This window comes from Cherax quadricarinatus, chromosome 24, assembly GCF_038502225.1.
Source record: "Cherax quadricarinatus isolate ZL_2023a chromosome 24, ASM3850222v1, whole genome shotgun sequence".
Classification (NCBI taxonomy): Eukaryota; Metazoa; Arthropoda; class Malacostraca; order Decapoda; family Parastacidae; genus Cherax; species Cherax quadricarinatus.
The window spans coordinates 3,672,071-3,693,024 of NC_091315.1; positions in this window are offsets into that span (position 1 = coordinate 3,672,071).

Consider the following 20,954-nt stretch of genomic DNA (forward strand, 5'->3'; position numbering starts at 1 on the left):
ATACACTTTCCTAAATCTGCCCAAACTATCTCTACAGCATTGCTGCGAATTGCTCGTTCTTTTGGCATAAAATATCAACGAACTCTCGCTGCTGTGCAGCTTCGTGAAATTATTCGTACAAAGTTAAGGGTTGAAGCAACTGTGACACACCAAACTGAGGTATCTCCCGCTACAGGAGCTGTTAATCGCCGATCTCCACTTAGGTTCCTTCGTAATGTGGGATGGATAACACCAGAGTAATCAGACCAGCAGTCTCGTGAAGCAGGTGGTGCGCTGGGCTTGTCTCAGGGCGAGTTCGCTTAAGTGGCGCTTGAATTAGCTAAACGCAATTTGAAATAACCAGGGAGCAGCGAGCATTTGCTAAGGAGAAGTTTGACAGGGAGAAGGAGAGGAGGCAATTTAAGCAGACTGTTCGTGACTACTTTAGTGTGCAAAAAGCGGTGCCGTTAGTTCCTCGCTTTGTTAAGTCTGAGCCTGAATAGTTTTACGAGGCATTTGAAAACCAGGTTCGAACATTAAGTTGGTGGTCTGGGGAGCATTGGGCAGCACTGATGCATACAACATTGTATGGCAAAGCACAAGAGTTCACAGCTGTCTGAAATAATAAAGAATTTGCTGATTATCAGGTTGTTAAAACCACGGTTCTTGGGGCATATCTGTGTAATCTCGCCAAGTAAAGGAGGGAATTCAAACTATACAGGCGTCAGCTGGGTCAGTCTCACGTAGACTTTGGAGGGCAGCAATCTAAATTTTACCAGGTGGTACAAGGCGAGAGGTGCCGCTAACTTCTCAGACTTGGTGCAGTTACTTATAGTGGATAACCTGCTGGAATATGTTGAACCAGAGGTTAGTCTTTCTTGAAGATCATCCGTTGACCACAACACTGGAAGCAGCCAGACTGGCTGGCACATTTGAGACTAACTGCTCCTTGTCCGAGCAGTTTACTCTTTCTTCCCAACAGCCTGGCATGAATAGAGATCGACAGAGACGAGTTCCTGACTGGAGGACGAAGTGCCAGGACGAAAGTGAACAACAACGCCAACCAACTAAGTCGTCTGGTGAGCTATGACTTCAAACACACGGTCAAGTTGGTGAACGACAACATCAAGCCCATGGTCAACATGGTGAACAACCAAGCCAATATACAGAGAGGTGCCAACCACAAAATCAGCAGAGAGCCGAATTAAAATATGAGGTAACATTTTTTCATTGCCATAAATCCGGCCATGTTAAATCTAACTGTCTAGTTGAGCCCCAACTCTTAGGTAAAATAAATATCCTCCCTTTTGAGAGAAACCAGGAAAAAGTAGAGTGTGGTATGGCCCCATACTACAGTACTTGCAATATCTCCTTTCAGGAGAATTCAAAGAAAATTGAAGTAAGAACATTTAGGGATACCAGAGAGGGAGTACTTCCCCTCTCTGATAAAACGTCATTGCACTCCTCATTACTATTAGAAGCATTTGGAGGAGTAGTATTTTCAGTCCCTTTACATAGAATATAGATGCAGAGTAAATATTACACTGGATATTAGACTGTAGGTGTTTCTGACGGATTTCCTATGAAGGATGCTGTGTTATTACTGGGCAATAACATTCTTAATTCCACAAAATGTCCAGAACCTATAGTGTCTAATTTTTCTACGATGTTGGCCATAACTCAGGCAAAATCCCACGTGATGTATGTCGAGAATACTGAGCCATCCTTGACGACTCAGATCTAGGGCTAGACAATTTGTTTTATGAGGAAAACTGACCAGAGCCTCGTAAATTTAGTGAAAAGTCACAGACCAAACCTTCCTACTCCAGGGTTGCAGGATTGTCAGATATCTCTGTTTCCATGCCTGAGGGACTGTTCTTCCAGGAAGAACAGAGAAAAGATCCTTCCTTAAACTTTGTTTTTCAGGCAGCCATGGGTGAATACCATTCAGATCACCCACTCAAATATAAAATAAAAAACGATTTATTGATCTGCTAGTTCCTAAAAAGTTTAGATCACAAATTTTAAATATAGCCCACAATTCCTCGTTAGGAGGTCATTTAGGAATTACAAAACCCTGTATAGAACACTAAAAGAGTTTTACTGGCCAAAAATAAGGCAAAATGTGATGAATCACATCCGCTTTTGTAGGGAATGTCAACAAGTAGGAAAACCTGGACACCTCATTTAACCTGCACCACTCCATCCCATACCTGCAGACAGAGAACCGTTTGCAGAGTTAATCATTGATTGTGTGGGTCTATTACCAAAATCCAAGTCTGGAAACCAGAATTTGTTTACTATCATGGACAAAGCTACTAGGTATCCAGAAGCAGTTCCAGTGCACAGTATCAATACCAAAGCCATTCTTAAAGCCCTAACTAAATATATATCCTATTTTGCCATTCCTAAGTCTATCCAGAGTGACCAGGGTACTAATTTTACTGCCAAAACGTTTAGAGAAGCATTAACTAGAGTAGGAATAACTCATAAATTATCCACTTCTTATCATCCTCAGTCCCAAGGTGCCTTGGAAAGATTTCATCAAACATTAAAAACCATGATGAGAACTTATTTGAATGGAATGAATCACTCCTCTGTTGCTGTTCACAATGAGAGAAACTGTGCAGGAGTCCACAGGGTACAGTTCATTTGCTCTGATCTTTGGGCACAACGTATGAGGTCCTCTGCGAGTGCTCTAGGAAAGATGGATGGCAGAGAATGCCTCCATAACACTCTACAACCCTTCTTCAAGGTTGCAGGTGGCCCATCAGTTGGCTAAGGCTAACTTAAAAACACTATGAAACAGAGGTATGAGAGAAACTCAAAGTTTTGCTCCTTCAATCCAGGAGACAAGGTGTTGGTGCAGGAGCCTATATCTGGCCACACCTTAAAAGCTAGATTTATGGGATCTATGCAAATTATAAGTAAACTGTTTGGTATAAATTAAGTGGTAGCTCCCTTGATAAGCCCTCAAAGAGTAAAACATACCACATAAAGCAGATTAAAATATTCAATGGTCCAAATAAAGTCCCAGTAATGACTCTGTCCTCTGCCTCTGTAGACGGCCCTGTCTCCTTGCATCCTATTCCCGAAATTCGAGTAAAGCTTCCCAGTTCTGTTCTCAAGGACCCTAGCCCTTTAATGATGGGGCTCTCTAAAAATCAAGTAATAAGTTTAACTGCACTCTTACAATCTTACCCTAACATATTTTTGGATGTCCCGAAAAAATGTACATTAGATACTAGAAACTCTAAACCTATTAAACTATCCCCCTACAGAGCTAATCCTGAAAAACAGAGGCTACTTCAGCATGAGGTAGCATTTCTGTTAGAACACGGATTAGTAGGAGTTATCCATCCTTGTTAAGAAGTCTAATGGAGGACTTCGAATGTGTACAGACTACCACAAGGTGAATGTGGTCATTATTCGAGATGCTTACTGTCTGCCATGTTTGGATGCCATAGTGGACTTTGTGTGTCAGGTTACTTTTGTGTCCAAATTAGACCTACTTAAAGGTTACACTCAGGTACCTTTGACAAACTAGGCTAAGGAAATCTCTGCCTTCACAATTCCAGGTCATTATCAATATGCAGTAACCCCATTCGGGGTGCAGAACTCACCGGCAACATTCCAGAAGCTGATCCAACAGGCTATTAAAGGACTTGAAGGCATGTCAGCTTATCTAGATGGTATCGCAGTGGTGTCTGATACATGGAGCAAAATATGTCTAGACTTAAAACTCTCTTAGAGAAATTTCAGAGTTTCCAGTTTACTGTTAATTTATGTAAGTCATCTTTAGGCCAATCTACTATTACTTTTATGGGCCATGAAATAGGCAGTGGTAAAGTGGCCCCTAAATTTTCTACAATCGTTGACATTAAAAATTACCCAGTACCTCATAACAGGAAATCCCTCCATTTTTTTGGGTATAGTAGCCCATCTAATCTCACTTACCAGTCAGAAAAACAAATTTCAATGGATCTCAGTGTGCCACAACACTTTTAACAAAGCCAAAAGGCTACTTCGTACTGCACCCATTCCCCTGTCTTCTGATTATTCAAAACCCTTTACATTACAGGTTGATGCATGTGAGTCAGGGGTAGGGGCAGTACCTCTAAATAAATCTGGAGAAGAGTGCTTTCAGCATGTGGCTTACTTCTCGGCCAAGTATCAACCATACCAGAGGGCCTATTAATCCACAACCGAAAAAGAAGGGCACACTCTGATACTGGCATTAGAACATTTCGAGGTCTACGTGGGACGGTCGTCCCAAGTGGTCACAGTCTACCACGATCACACTCCACTAGTATTCCTCAACTCCATGAAAAATCACAACACATGTCTGACGAGATAATATTCAAATTATACAAATTGCCGGCAAGGATAATAAGCTGGCTGATTTACTTTCCCATATTTAAATTTAGGTTAGGATGTGTTAGGGACTTTATGGGTAGCCTAGCTCTTTTTCCCCTTTTTGTTTATACAAAAATGTGTTTTGTTATTATTGGTGAGGTTTTCTTTTTGGTGACGGGACATTCTGCTACTATTCGCAGGTGTCTTGAACTAATGTTAGCCTTACTGTCTGCTGTCTCACTCTATGATAGAGTTTGACTTTAAGTCTCGAGAAAAGTTGAGCCATATCTAATGAGTTGGATGGTTGATAGGAAAGATGGTTCCATTATTGTTCAGTGCCATGGCACCACACTACCTATGGAGGTGGAAACCTAGTCCTGGCTATTAGAGCCCTTTTTGAGTGTGGGGGGGGTTGCATGCAAAGAGCATTTTACAATTTATTTGGCATGTACACACTCCCATATAGGCTGCCTCCCAACCAGCGAATTGGGTGCTAAGGGTTTAACGATTTTTTAAGATACCCATCGTTAAATCAGTACCTTGGTTCATTGTCCAATCACAGGCGAGGCCGCCAAGTGCTGAGCAACATAGTTCACTCGTGGTCAACATTTGCCAGACTTGCCTACTAGCTGGTTGAGTATAGTGCTCTCTGTCTGGCTTCTGTTTTTACCATTCTTTGTCACCATGTGGTACACTTATATTCAACTCCTGTACATAGTATACATAAGTGTGCATAATTGTATATATATCTGGTGATGGAAATGCAAGTTAATGGGGCCCCATCGTCAGATCAGTACCTAGGCTAAGCCAATCATCATGTGGATCTGGCAATTGTGATGGTGACTCACGTTTTCACCCTTGTCATTTTCATTCTTGTTGCAACCTCCTACCAAACTAGTGGTTAGCTTGCTAACCTGCCGCCTTTAGTACCACTGGGTACGCCATCAAACCCAATATGTGGGCTGCTGAGCCGGCCTTACTGCGAGTGTTCACCAGACTGCCTCACGGAGTGCACCGTGATACCTACTGACTTACTGCTGTCTTCAGTCAATTGCGGGCCTCCTGGCTGCAGTTTTACTAGTTACTCAGATCCCTGCGGACTTCAGTTACCTGCGGGCCTCGCTTAGTCTGCTGGCTTCAGTTATCGTAGGCCTCAGGACTTGGTTGCCTGTTGGCCTTGCTGGATTTTATTACCTGTGGGCCTCTGGTCGCAGTTTTTCTGGCCTCTTTTGCGGACTTCTACCTGCCGGCCTCACTGGCCTCAGCGCACCTTGCTGGCCTACGGCTGATTCTACCGGCGTGCACTGCCAGGCTGGCCTCTGAGTAGAAAGACGCTATGCGGGTGAAACTGAGAGAAGGGACTGTTTTAGCACGGAGAGATGGTGTCGTGTGACACAGACGAGGAGTGTTATAACACAGAGACAAGGGTGTCGTGGACACAGTAGAGAAGGTGTGTTATAACCTTGAAAAGGGTGTCGTCTGTACCCTGTGAATGTGTCAGGTGACACGGGGTGTAAAATTATAAATATTGTATGATATATATATATATATATATATATATATATATATATATATATATATATATATATATATATATATATATATATATATATATATATATATATATATCAAAGATTATATGTTTTTATATCAAATATTACAGTAAAGTTGATAAATTTTTGGTTTATTTTGTATCCCGAACTGTTATGTTACTACACTGACATCAGGCTCATGATATAAAAATACACTCTACTTGTACGGAGATTGTTTGATAATAAATCAATGTTTTGTAATAATTCTGCTGCTGTTTGAAGCACAGTTGTTCCTTGTCTCTGCTGCTGTTTTGCCTTGACTACCGTGGCGTCCACTAATACCTATTTGCTATACATAGTGTATATATTGCACATACTTCTGTTAACAGGCCGTGCTTACCTGGGTCGTAATACTTAGTATTTATATTTAAGTATGAGAACTAGAGTTACAGATATAAATACCGTAGGTGGGTAGAATTGTTTGGTTATGCATGTATGATCAGTATCAGCAATATCGCTAGAATTAAATGCATGAAGCCACCCTGTATCAATAACATTTAAATATGTATATGTAAGATGAAACTACGTGTAAATCAAACGAGAAATTGTCTCTGGAGGCAGGAGGACATCGAAGTGCCTAACTCTGGTGAGCAGACGACTGGACATCGAAGTGCCTAACTCTGGTGAGCAGACGACTGGACATCGAAGTGCCTAACTCTGGTGAGCAGACGACTGGACATCGAAGTGCCTAACTCTGGTGAGCAGACGACTGGACATCGAAGTGCCTAACTCTGGTGAGCAGACGACTGGACATCGAAGTGCCTAACTCTGGTGAGCAGACGACTGGACATCGAAGTGCCTAACTCTGGTGAGCAGACGACTGGACATCGAAGTGCCTAACTCTGGTGCTGGACATCGAAGTGGCTACTCTGGTGAGCAGACGACTGGACATCGAAGTGCCTAACTCTGGTGAGCAGACGACTGGACATCGAAGTGCCTAACTCTGGTGAGCAGACGACTGGACATCGAAGTGCCTACCTCTGGTGAGCAGACGACTGGACATCGAAGTGCCTAACTCTGGTGAGCAGACGACTGGACATCGAAGTGCCTAACTCTGGTGAGCAGACGACTGGGCATCGAAGTGCCTAACTCTGGTGAGCAGACGACTGGACATCGAAGTGCCTACCTCTGGTGAGCAGACGACTGGACATCGAAGTGCCTAACTCTGGTGAGCAGACGACTGGACATCGAAGTGCCTAACTCTGGTGAGCAGACGACTGGACATCGAAGTGCCTAACTCTGGTGAGCAGACGACTGGACATCGAAGTGCCTAACTCTGGTGAGCAGACGACTGGACATCGAAGTGCCTAACTCTGGTGAGCAGACGACTGGACATCGAAGTGCCTAACTCTGGTGAGCAGACGACTGGACATCGAAGTGCCTACCTCTGGTGAGCAGACGACTGGACATCGAAGTGCCTAACTCTGGTGAGCAGACGACTGGACATCGAAGTGCCTAACTCTGGTGAGCAGACGACTGGACATCGAAGTGGCTACCTCTGGTGAGCAGACGACTGGACATCGAAGTGCCTAACTCTGGTGAGCAGACGACTGGACATCGAAGTGCCTAACTCTGGTGAGCAGACGACTGGGCATCGAAGTGCCTACCTCTGGTGAGCAGACGACTGGACATCGAAGTGCCTAACTCTGGTGAGCAGACGACTGGACATCGAAGTGCCTAACTCTGGTGAGCAGACGACTGGGCATCGAAGTGCCTAACTCTGGTGAGCAGACGACTGGACATCGAAGTGCCTACCTCTGGTGAGCAGACGACTGGACATCGAAGTGCCTAACTCTGGTGAGCAGACGACTGGACATCGAAGTGCCTAACTCTGGTGAGCAGACGACTGGACATCGAAGTGCCTAACTCTGGTGAGCAGACGACTGGACATCGAAGTGCCTAACTCTGGTGAGCAGACGACTGGACATCGAAGTGCCTAACTCTGGTGAGCAGACGACTGGACATCGAAGTGCCTAACTCTGGTGAGCAGACGACTGGACATCGAAGTGCCTACCTCTGGTGAGCAGACGACTGGACATCGAAGTGCCTAACTCTGGTGAGCAGACGACTGGACATCGAAGAGCCTAACTCTGGTGAGCAGACGACTGGACATCGAAGTGCCTAACTCTGGTGAGCAGACGACTGGACATCGAAGTGCCTAACTCTGGTGAGCAGACGACTGGACATCGAAGTGCCTACCTCTGGTGAGCAGACGACTGGACATCGAAGTGCCTAACTCTGGTGAGCAGACGACTGGACATCGAAGTGCCTAACTCTGGTGAGCAGACGACTGGACATCGAAGTGCCTACCTCTGGTGAGCAGACGACTGGACATCGAAGTGCCTACCTCTGGTGAGCAGACGACTGGACATCGAAGTGCCTAACTCTGGTGAGCAGACGACTGGACATCGAAGTGCCTAACTCTGGTGAGCAGACGACTGGACATCGAAGTGCCTAACTCTGGTGAGCAGACGACTGGACATCGAAGCGCCTAACTCTGGTGAGCAGACGACTGGACATCGAAGTGCCTAACTCTGGTGAGCAGACGACTGGACATCGAAGTGCCTAACTCTGGTGAGCAGACGACTGGACATCGAAGTGCCTACCTCTGGTGAGCAGACGACTGGACATCGAAGTGCCTACCTCTGGTGAGCAGACGACTGGACATCGAAGTGCCTAACTCTGGTGAGCAGACGACTGGACATCGAAGTGCCTAACTCTGGTGAGCAGACGACTGGACATCGAAGTGCCTAACTCTGGTGAGCAGACGACTGGACATCGAAGTGCCTAACTCTGGTGAGCAGACGACTGGACATCGAAGTGCCTAACTCTGGTGAGCAGACGACTGGACATCGAAGTGCCTACCTCTGGTGAGCAGACGACTGGACATCGAAGTGCCTACCTCTGGTGAGCAGACGACTGGACATCGAAGTGCCTAACTCTGGTGAGCAGACGACTGGACATCGAAGTGCCTAACTCTGGTGAGCAGACGACTGGACATCGAAGTGCCTAACTCTGGTGAGCAGACGACTGGACATCGACGTGCCTAACTCTGGTGAGCAGACGACTGGACATCGAAGTGCCTACCTCTGGTGAGCAGACGACTGGACATCGAAGTGCCTACCTCTGGTGAGCAGACGACTGGACATCGAAGTGCCTAACTCTGGTGAGCAGACGACTGGACATCGAAGTGCCTAACTCTGGTGAGCAGACGACTGGACATCGAAGCGCCTACCTCTGGTGAGCAGACGACTGGACATCGAAGTGCCTACCTCTGGTGAGCAGACGACTGGACATCGATGTGCCTAACTCTGGTGAGCAGACGACTGGACATCGAAGTGCCTAACTCTGGTGAGCAGACGACTGGACATCGAAGTGCCTAACTCAGGTGAGCAGACGACTGGACATCGAAGTGCCTAACTCTGGTGAGCAGACGACTGGACATCGAAGTGCCTAACTCTGGTGAGCAGACGACTGGACATCGAAGTGCCTAACTCTGGTGAGCAGACGACTGGACATCGAAGTGCCTAACTCTGGTGAGCAGACGACTGGACATCGAAGCTTCTGCTGCGTCACCATAATATAACTTGCAAAGAAAACGAAATATGTTTATATAATGTTCAGAGGCGCCTTTGTGAGGAAATTTCGAACTAAATCTCTTCATTCTCCTATTTCTCTGAAAAATACAAAAAATTTCAGTACCAACTCAAATGTATTGTATTAGTGTCCACGTCGGCTTTCCATGCCAACATCAAAGAAACATAAACATTCATAAATAATTATTTTTTTCTTGAAAGCCGCTTACGTATATATGTTTTTTTTTTAATATTTTAAAGCAGAATTAGCCACAGTTGATCTCCCTGCAACGACAGCAGCCACAGCTGATCTCCCTGCAACGACAGCAGCCACAGCTGATCTCCCTGCAACGACAGCAGCCACAGCTGAGCTCCCTGCAACGACAGCAGCCACAGCTGATCTCCCTGCAACGACAGCAGCCACAGTTGATCTCCCTGCAACGACAGCAGCCACAGCTGATCTCCCTGCAACGACAGCAGCCACAGCTGATCTCCCTGCAACGACAACAGCCACAGCTGATCTCCCTGCAACGACAGCAGCCACAGCTGATCTCCCTGCAACGACAGCAGCCACAGCTGATCTCCCTGCAACAGTAGCCACAACAGCCACAGCTGATCTCCCTGCAACGACAGCAGCCACAGCTGATCTCCCTGCAACGACAGCAGCCACAGCTGAGCTCCCGGCAACGTCAGCAGCCACAGCTGATCTCCCTGCAACGACAGCAGCCACAGCTGAGTTGAGCTCCCTGCAACGACAGCAGCCACAGCTGATCTCCCTGCAACGACAACAGCCACAGCTGATCTCCCTGCAACGACAGCAGCAACTGACAACGACAACAGCCACAGCTGAGCTCCCTCCAGCTGCTCCCTGTAACGACAGCAGCCACAGCTGAGCTCCCTGCAACGACAGCAGCCACAGGTGAGCTCCCTGCAACTACAGCAGCCACAGCTGAGCTCCCTGCAACGACAGCAGCCACAGCTGAGCTCCCTGCAACGACAGCTGCCACAGCTGAGCTCCCTGCAACGACAACAGCCACAGCTGAGCTCCCTGCAACGACAGCTGCCACAGCTAAGCTCCCTGCAACGACAGCAGCCACAGCTGAGCTCCCTGCAACGACAGCAGTCACAGCTGAGCTCCCTGCAACGACAGCAGCCACAGCTGAGCTCCCTGCAACGACAGCAGCCACAGATGAGCTCCCTGCAACGACAGCAGCCACAGCTGAGCTTCCTGCAACGACAGCAGCCACAGCTGAGCTCCCTGCAACGACAGCAGCCACAACTGAGCTCCCTGCAACGACAGCAGCCACAGCTGAGCTCCCTGCAACGGCAGATGCCACAGCTGAGATCCCTGCAACGACAACAGCCACAGCTGAGCTTCCTGCAACGACAGCTGCCACAGCTGAGCTCCCTGCAACGACAGCAGCCACAGCTGAGCTCCCTGCAACGACAGCAGCCACAGCTGAGCTCCCTGCAACGACAGCAGCCACAGCTGAGCTCCCTGCAACGACAGCAGCCACAGCTGATCTCCCTGCAACGACAGCAGCCACAGCTGATCTCCCTGCAACGACAGCAGCCACAGCTGATCTCCCTGCAACGACAGTAGCCACAGCTGAGCTCCCTGCAACGACAGCAGCCACAGCTGATCTCCCTGCAACGACAGCAGCCACAGCTGATCTCCCTGCAACGACAACAGCCACAGCTGATCTCCCTGCAACGACAGTAGCCACAGCTGATCTCCCTGCAACGACAGCAGCCACAGCTGATCTCCCTGCAACGACAGCAGCCACAGCTGATCTCCCTGCAACGACAGCAGCCACAGCTGATCTCCCTGCAACGACAGCAGCCACAGCTGATCTCCCTGCAACGACAGCAGCCACAGCTGATCTCCCTGCAACGACAGCAGCCACAGCTGATCTCCCTGCAACGACAGTAGCCACAGCTGATCTCCCTGCAACGACAGCAGCCACAGCTGATCTCCCTGCAACGACAGCAGCCACAGCTGATCTCCCTGCAACGACAGTAGCCACAGCTGATCTCCCTGCAACGACAGCAGCCACAGCTGATCTCCCTGCAACGACAGCAGCCACAGCTGATCTCCCTGCAACGACAGTAGCCACAGCTGATCTCCCTGCAACGACAGCAGCCACAGCTGATCTCCCTGCAACGACAGCAGCCACAGCTGATCTCCCTGCAACGACAGTAGCCACAGCTGATCTCCCTGCAACGACAGCAGCCACAGCTGATCTCCCTGCAACGACAGCAGCCACAGCTGATCTCCCTGCAACGACAGCAGCCACAGCTGAGCTCCCTGCAACGACAGCAGCCACAGCTGATCTCCCTGCAACGACAGCAGCCACAGCTGATCTCCCTGCAACGACAACAGCCACAGTTGAGCTCCCTGCAACGACAGCAGCCACAGCTGATCTCCCTGCAACGACAACAGCCACAGCTGATCTCCCTGCAACGACAGCAGCCACAGCTGAGCTCCCTGCAACGACAACAGCCACAGCTGAGCTCCCTGCAACGACAACAGCCACAGCTGAGCTCCCTGTAACGACAGCAGCCACAGCTGAGCTCCCTGCAACGACAGCAGCCACAGCTGAGCTCCCTGCAACGACAGCAGCCACAGCTGAGCTCCCTGCAACGACAGCAGCCACAGCTGAGCTCCCTGCAACGACAGCTGCCACAGCTGAGCTCCCTGCAACGACAACAGCCACAGCTGAGCTCCCTGCAACGACAGCTGCCACAGCTAAGCTCCCTGCAACGACAGCAGCCACAGCTGAGCTCCCTGCAACGACAGCAGTCACAGCTGAGCTCCCTGCAACGACAGCAGCCACAGCTGAGCTCCCTGCAACGACAGCAGCCACAGATGAGCTCCCTGCAACGACAGCAGCCACAGCTGAGCTTCCTGCAACGACAGCAGCCACAGCTGAGCTCCCTGCAACGACAGCAGCCACAACTGAGCTCCCTGCAACGACAGCAGCCACAGCTGAGCTCCCTGCAACGGCAGATGCCACAGCTGAGATCCCTGCAACGACAACAGCCACAGCTGAGCTTCCTGCAACGACAGCTGCCACAGCTGAGCTCCCTGCAACGACAGCAGCCACAGCTGAGCTCCCTGCAACGACAGCAGCCACAGCTGAGCTCCCTGCAACGACAGCACCCACAGCTGAGCTCCCTGCAACGACAGCAGCCACAGCTGATCTCCCTGCAACGACAGCAGCCACACCTGATCTCCCTGCAACGACAGCAGCCACAGCTGATCTCCCTGCAACGACAGTAGCCACAGCTGAGCTCCCTGCAACGACAGCAGCCACAGCTGATCTCCCTGCAACGACAGCAGCCACAGCTGATCTCCCTGCAACGACAACAGCCACAGCTGATCTCCCTGCAACGACAGTAGCCACAGCTGATCTCCCTGCAACGACAGCAGCCACAGCTGATCTCCCTGCAACGACAGCAGCCACAGCTGATCTCCCTGCAACGACAGCAGCCACAGCTGATCTCCCTGCAACGACAGCAGCCACAGTTGAGCTCCCTGCAACGACAGCAGCCACAGCTGATCTCCCTGCAACGACAACAGCCACGGCTGATCTCTCTGCAACGACAGCAGCCACAGCTGAGCTCCCTGCAACGACAACAGCCACAGCTGAGCTCCCTGCAACGACAACAGCCACAGCTGAGCTCCCTGCAACGACAGCAGCCACAGCTGAGCTCCCTGCAACGACAGCAGCCACAACTGAGCTCCCTGCAACGACAGCAGCCACAGCTGAGCTCCCTGCAACGACAGCAGCCACAGCTGAGCTCCCTGCAACGACAGCTGCCACAGCTGAGCTCCCTGCAACGACAACAGCCACAGCTGAGCTCCCTGCAACGACAGCTGCAACAGCTAAGCTCCTTGCAACGACAGCAGCCACAGCTGAGCTCCCTGCAACGACAGCAGTCACAGCTGAGCTCCCTGCAACGACAGCAGCCACAGCTGAGCTCCCTGCAACGACAGCAGCCACAGATGAGCTCCCTGCAACGACAGCAGCCACAGCTGAGCTTCCTGCAACGACAGCAGCCACAGCTGAGCTCCCTGCAATGACAGCAGCCACAACTGAGCTCCCTGCAACGACAGCAGCCACAGCTGAGCTCCCTGCAACGACAACAGCCACAGCTGAGCTTCCTGCAACGACAGCTGCCACAGCTGAGCTCCCTGCAACGACAGCAGCCACAGCTGAGCTCCCTGCAACGACAGCAGCCACAGCTGAGCTCCCTGCAACGACAGAAGCCACAGCTGAGCTCCCTGCAACGACAGCAGCCACAGCTGAGCTCCCTGCAACGACAGCTGCCACAGCTGAGCTCCCTGCAACGACAACAGCCACAGCTGAGCTCCCTGCAACGACAGCTGCCACAGCTGAGCTCCCTGCAACGACAGCAGCCACAGCTGAGCTCCTTGCAACGACAGCAGCCACAGCTGAGCTCCCTGCAACGACAGCAGCCACAGCTGAGCTCCCTGCAACGACAGCAGCCAAAGCTGAGCTCCCTGCAACGACAGCAGCCACAGCTGAGCTCCCTGCAACGACAGCTGCCACAGCTGAGCTCACTGCAACGACAACAGCCACAGCTGAGCTCCGTGCAACGACAGCAGCCACAGCTGAGCTCCCTGCAACGACAGCAGCCACAGCTGATCTCCCTGCAACGACAGCAGCCACAGCTGATCTCCCTGCAACGACAGCAGCCACAGCTGATCTCCCTGCAACGACAGCAGCCACAGCTGAGCTCCCTGCAACGACAGCAGCCACAGCTGAGCTCCTTGCAACGACAGCAGCCAAAGCTGAGCTCCCTGCAACGACAGCAGCCACAGCTGAGCTCCCTGCAATGACAGCTGCCACAGCTGAGCTCCCTGCAACGACAGCAGCCACAGCTGAGCTTCCTGCAACGACAGCGGCCACAGCTGAGCTCCCTGCAACGACAGCTGCCACAGCTGAGCTCCCTGCAACGACAACAGCCACAGCTGAGCTTCCTGCAACGACAGCAGCCACAGCTGAGCTCCCTGCAACGACAGCTGCCACAGCTGAGCTCCCTGCAACGACAACAGCCACAGCTGAGCTCCCTGCAACGACAGCTGCCACAGCTGAGCTCCCTGCAACGACAACAGCCACAGCTGAGCTGTCTGCAACGACAGCAGCCACAGCTGAGGTACCTGCAACGACAGCAGCCACAGCTGAGCTCCCTGCAACGACAGCAGCCAAAGCTGAGCTCCCTGCAACGACAGCAGCCACAGCTGAGCTCCCTGCAACGACAGCTGCCACAGCTGAGCTCACTGCAACGACAACAGCCACAGCTGAGCTCCATGCAACGACAGCAGCCACAGCTGAGCTCCCTGCAACGACAGCAGCCACAGCTGATCTCCCTGCAACGACAGCAGCCACAGCTGATCTCCCTGCAACGACAGCAGCCACAGCTGATCTCCCTGCAACGACAGTAGTCACAGCTGAGCTCCCTGCAACGACAGCAGCCACAGCTGATCTCCCTGCAACGACAGCAGCCACAGCTGATCTCCCTGCAACGACAGTAGCCACAGCTGATCTCCCTGCAACGACAGCAGCCACAGCTGATCTCCCTGCAACGACAGCAGCCACAGCTGATCTCCCTGCAACGACAGTAGCCACAGCTGATCTCCCTGCAACGACAGCAGCCACAGCTGATCTCCCTGCAACGACAGTAGCCACAGCTGATCTCCCTGCAACGACAGCAGCCACAGCTGATCTCCCTGCAACGAAAACAGCCACAGCTGATCTCCCTGCAACGACAGTAGCCACAGCTGATCTCCCTGCAACGACAGCAGCCACAGCTGATCTTCCTGCAACGACAGCAGCCACAGCTGATCTCCCTGCAACGACAGCAGCCACAGCTGATCTCCCTGCAACGACAGCAGCCACAGCTGATCTCCCTGCAACGACAGCAGCCACAGCTGATCTCCCTGCAACGACAGCAGCCACAGCTGATCTCCCTGCAACGACAGCAGCCACAGCTGAGCTCCCTGCAACGACAGCAGCCACAGCTGATCTCCCTGCAACGACAGCAGCCACAGCTGATCTCCCTGCAACGACAACAGCCACAGTTGAGCTCCCTGCAACGACAGCAGCCACAGCTGAGCTCCCTGCAACGACAACAGCCACAGCTGAGCTCCCTTCAACGACAGCAACCACAGCTGAGCTCCCAGCAACGACAGCAGCCACAGCTGAGCTCCCTGCAACGACAGCAGCCACAGCTGAGCTCCCTGCAACGACAGCAGCCACAGCTGAGCTCCCTGCAACGACAGCTGCCACAGCTGAGCTCCCTGCAACGACAACAGCCACAGCTGAGCTCTCTGCAACAACAGCTGCCACAGCTAAGCTCCCTGCAACGACAGCTGCCACAGCTGAGCTCCCTGCAACGACAACAGCCACAGCTGAGCTCCCTGCAACGACAGCAGCCACAGCTGAGCTCCCTGCAACGACAGCAGTCACAGCTGAGCTCCCTGCAACGACAGCAACCACAGCTGAGCTCCCTGCAACGACAGCAGCCACAGCTGATCTCCCTGCAACGACAGCAGCCACAGCTGATCTCCCTGCAACGACAGCAGCCACAGCTGATCTCCCTGCAACGACAGCAGCCACAGCTGATCTCCCTGCAACGACAGCAGCCACAGCTGAGCTCCCTGCAACGACAGCAGCCACAGCTGATCTCCCTGCAACGACAGCAGCCACAGCTGATCTCCCTGCAACGACAACAGCCACAGTTGAGCTCCCTGCAACGACAGCAGCCACAGCTGATCTCCCTGCAACGACAACAGCCACGGCTGATCTCTCTGCAACGACAGCAGCCACAGCTGAGCTCCCTGCAACGACAACAGCCACAGCTGAGCTCCCTGCAACGACAACAGCCACAGCTGAGCTCCCTGCAACGACAGCAGCCACAGCTGAGCTCCCTGCAACGACAGCAGCCACAGCTGAGCTCCCTGCAACGACAGCAGCCACAGCTGAGCTCCCTGCAACGACAGCAGCCACAGCTGAGCTCCCTGCAACGACAGCTGCCACAGCTGAGCTCCCTGCAACGACAACAGCCACAGCTGAGCTCCCTGCAACGACAGCTGCCACAGCTAAGCTCCCTGCAACGACAGCAGCCACAGCTGAGCTCCCTGCAACGACAGCAGTCACAGCTGAGCTCCCTGCAACGACAGCAGCCACAACTGAGCTCCCTGCAACGACAGCAGCCACAGCTGAGCTCCCTGCAACGACAACAGCCACAGCTGAGCTTCCTGCAACGACAGCTGCCACAGCTGAGCTCCCTGCAACGACAGCAGCCACAGCTGAGCTCCCTGCAACGACAGCAGCCACAGCTGAGCTCCCTGCAACGACAGAAGCCACAGCTGAGCTCCCTGCAACGACAGCAGCCACAGCTGAGCTCCCTGCAACGACAGCTGCCACAGCTGAGCTCCCTGCAACGACAACAGCCACAGCTGAGCTCCCTGCAACGACAGCTGCCACAGCTGAGCTCCCTGCAACGACAGCAGCCACAGCTGAGCTCCTTGCAACGACAGCAGCCACAGCTGAGCTCCCTGCAACGACAGCAGCCACAGCTGAGCTCCCTGCAACGAGAGCAGCCAAAGCTGAGCTCCCTGCAACGACAGCAGCCACAGCTGAGCTCCCTGCAACGACAGCTGCCACAGCTGAGCTCACTGCAACGACAATAGCCACAGCTGAGCTCCCTGCAACGACAGCAGCCACAGCTGAGCTCCCTGCAACGACAGCAGCCACAGCTGATCTCCCTGCAACGACAGCAGCCACAGCTGATCTCCCTGCAACGACAGCAGCCACAGCTGATCTCCCTGCAACGACAGCAGCCACAGCTGAGCTCCCTGCAACGACAGCAGCCACAGCTGAGCTCCTTGCAACGACAGCAGCCAAAGCTGAGCTCCCTGCAACGACAGCAGCCACAGCTGAGCTCCCTGCAATGACAGCTGCCACAGCTGAGCTCCCTGCAACGACAGCAGCCACAGCTGAGCTTCCTGCAACGACAGCGGCCACAGCTGAGCTCCCTGCAACGACAGCTGCCACAGCTGAGCTCCCTGCAACGACAACAGCCACAGCTGAGCTTCCTGCAACGACAGCTGCCACAGCTGAGCTCCCTGCAACGACAGCAGCCACAGCTGAGCTCCCTGGAACGACAGCAGCCACAGCTGAGCTCCCTGCAACGACAGCAGCCACAGCTGTGCTCCCTGCAACGACAGCTGCCACAGCTGAGCTCCCTGCAACGACAGCTGCCACAGCTGAGCTCCCTGCAACGACAACAGCCACAGCTGAGCTCCCTGCAACGACAGCTGCCACAGCTGAGCTCCCTGCAACGACAACAGCCACAGCTGAGCTGTCTGCAACGACAGCAGCCACAGCTGAGGTACCTGCAACGACAGCAGCCACAGCTGAGCTCCCTGCAACGACAGCAGCCAAAGCTGAGCTCCCTGCAACGACAGCAGCCACAGCTGAGCTCCCTGCAACGACAGCTGCCACAGCTGAGCTCACTGCAACGACAACAGCCACAGCTGAGCTCCATGCAACGACAGCAGCCACAGCTGAGCTCTCTGCAACGACAGCAGCCACAGCTGATCTCCCTGCAACGACAGCAGCCACAGCTGATCGCCCTGCAACGACAGCAGCCACAGCTGATCTCCCTGCAACGACAGTAGTCACAGCTGAGCTCCCTGCAACGACAGCAGCCACAGCTGATCTCCCTGCAACGACAGCAGCCACAGCTGATCTCCCTGCAACGACAGTAGCCACAGCTGATCTCCCTGCAACGACAGCAGCCACAGCTGATCTCCCTGCAACGACAGCAGCCACAGCTGATCTCCCTGCAACGACAGTAGCCACAGCTGATCTCCCTGCAACGACAGCAGCCACAGCTGATCTCCCTGCAACGACAGTAGCCACAGCTGATCTCCCTGCAACGACAGCAGCCACAGCTGATCTCCCTGCAACGACAACAACCACAGCTGATCTCCCTGCAACGACAGTAGCCACAGCTGATCTCCCTGCAACGACAGCAGCCACAGCTGATCTTCCTGCAACGACAGCAGCCACAGCTGATCTCCCTGCAACGACAGCAGCCACAGCTGATCTCCCTGCAACGACAGCAGCCACAGCTGATCTCCCTGCAACGACAGCAGCCACAGCTGATCTCCCTGCAACGACAGCAGCCACAGCTGATCTCCCTGCAACGACAGCAGCCACAGCTGAGCTCCCTGCAACGACAGCAGCCACAGCTGATCTCCCTGCAACGACAGCAGCCACAGCTGATCTCCCTGCAACGACAACAGCCACAGTTGAGCTCCCTGCAACGACAGCAGCCACAGCTGAGCTCCCTGCAACGACAACAGCCACAGCTGAGCTCCCTTCAACGACAGCAACCACAGCTGAGCTCCCAGCAACGACAGCAGCCACAGCTGAGCTCCCTGCAACGACAGCAGCCACATCTGAGCTCCCTGCAACGACAGCAGCCACAGCTGAGCTCCCTGCAACGACAGCTGCCACAGCTGAGCTCCCTGCAACGACAACAGCCACAGCTGAGCTCTCTGCAACAACAGCTGCCACAGCTAAGCTCCCTGCAACGACAGCTGCCACAGCTGAGCTCCCTGCAACGACAACAGCCACAGCTGAGCTCCCTGCAACGACAGCAGCCACAGCTGAGCTCCCTGCAACGACAGCAGTCACAGCTGAGCTCCCTGCAACGACAGCAGCCACAGCTGAGCTCCCTGCAACGACAGCAGCCACAGATGAGCTCCCTGCAACGACAGCAGCCACAGCTGAGCTTCCTGCAACGACAGCAGCCACAGCTGAGCTCCCTGCAACGACAGCAGCCACAACTGAGCTCCCTGCAACGACAGCAGCCACAGCTGAGCTCCCTGCAACGACAGCTGCCACAGCTGAGCTCCCTGCAACGACACCAGCCACAGCTGAGCTTCCTGCAACGACAGCTGCCACAGCTGAGCTCCCTGCAACGACAGCAGCCACAGCTGAGCTCCCTGCAACGACAGCTGCCACAGCAGAGCTCACTGCAACGACAACAGCCACAGCTGAGCTCCCTGCAACGACATCAGCCACAGCTGAGCTCCCTGCAACGACAGCAGCCACAGCTGATCTCCCTGCAACGACAGCAGCCACAGCTGATCTCCCTGCAACGACAGCAGCCACAGCTGATCTCCCTGCAACGACAGCAGCCACAGCTGATCTCCCTGCAACGACAGCAGCCACAGCTGAGTTTCCTGCAACGACAGCAGCCAAAGCTGAGCTCCCTGCAACGACAGCAGCCACAGCTGAGCTCCCTGCAACGACAGCTGCCACAGCAGAGCTCACTGCAACGACAACAGCCACAGCTGAGCTCCCTGCAACGAAAACAGCCACAGCTGAGCTCCCTGCAACGACAGCTGCCACAGCTAAGCTCCCTGCAACGACAGCAGCCACAGCTGAGCTCCCTGCAACGACAGCAGACACAGCTGAGCTCCCTGCAACGACAGCAGCCACAGCTGAGCTCCCTGCAACGACAGCAGCCACAGATGAGCTCCCTGCAACGACAGCAGCCACAGCTGAGCTTCCTGCAACGACAGCAGCCACAGCTGAGCTCCCTGCAACGACAGCAACCACAACTGAGCTCCCTGCAACGACAGCAGCCACAGCTGAGCTCCCTGCAACGACAGCTGCCACAGCTGAGCTCCCTGCAACGACAACAGCCACAGCTGAGCTCCCTGCAACGACAGCAGCCACAGCTGAGCTCCCTGCAACGACAGCAGCCACAGCTGAGCTCCCTGCAACGACAGCAGCCACAGCTGAGCTCAGTGCAAAGACAGCTGCCACAGCTGAGCTCCCTGCAACGACAGCAGCCACAGCTGATCTCCCTGCAACGACAGCAGCCACAGCTGAGCTCCCTGCAACGACAGCAGCCACAGCTGAGCTCCCTGCAACGACAGCAGCCACAGCTGAGCTCCCTGCAACGACAGCAGCCACAGCTGAGCTCCCTGCAACGACAGCAGCCAAAGCTGAGCTCCCTGCAACGACAGCAGCCACAGCTGAGCTCCCTGCAACGACAGCTGCCACAGCTGAGCTCACTGCAACGACAACAGCCACAGCTGAGCTCCCTGCAACGACATCAGCCACAGCTGAGCTCCCTGCAACGACAGCAGCCACAGCTGATCTCCCTGCAACGACAGCAGCCACAGCTGATCTCCCTGCAACGACAGCAGCCACAGCTGATCTCCCTGCAACGACAGCAGCTACAGCTGAGCTCCCTGCAATGACAGCAGCCACAGCTGATCTCCCTGCAACGACAGCAGCCACAGCTGAGCTCCCTGCAACGACAGCAGCCACAGCTGATCTCCCTGCAACGACAGCAGCCACAGCTGAGCTCCCTGCAACGACAGCAGCCAATGCTG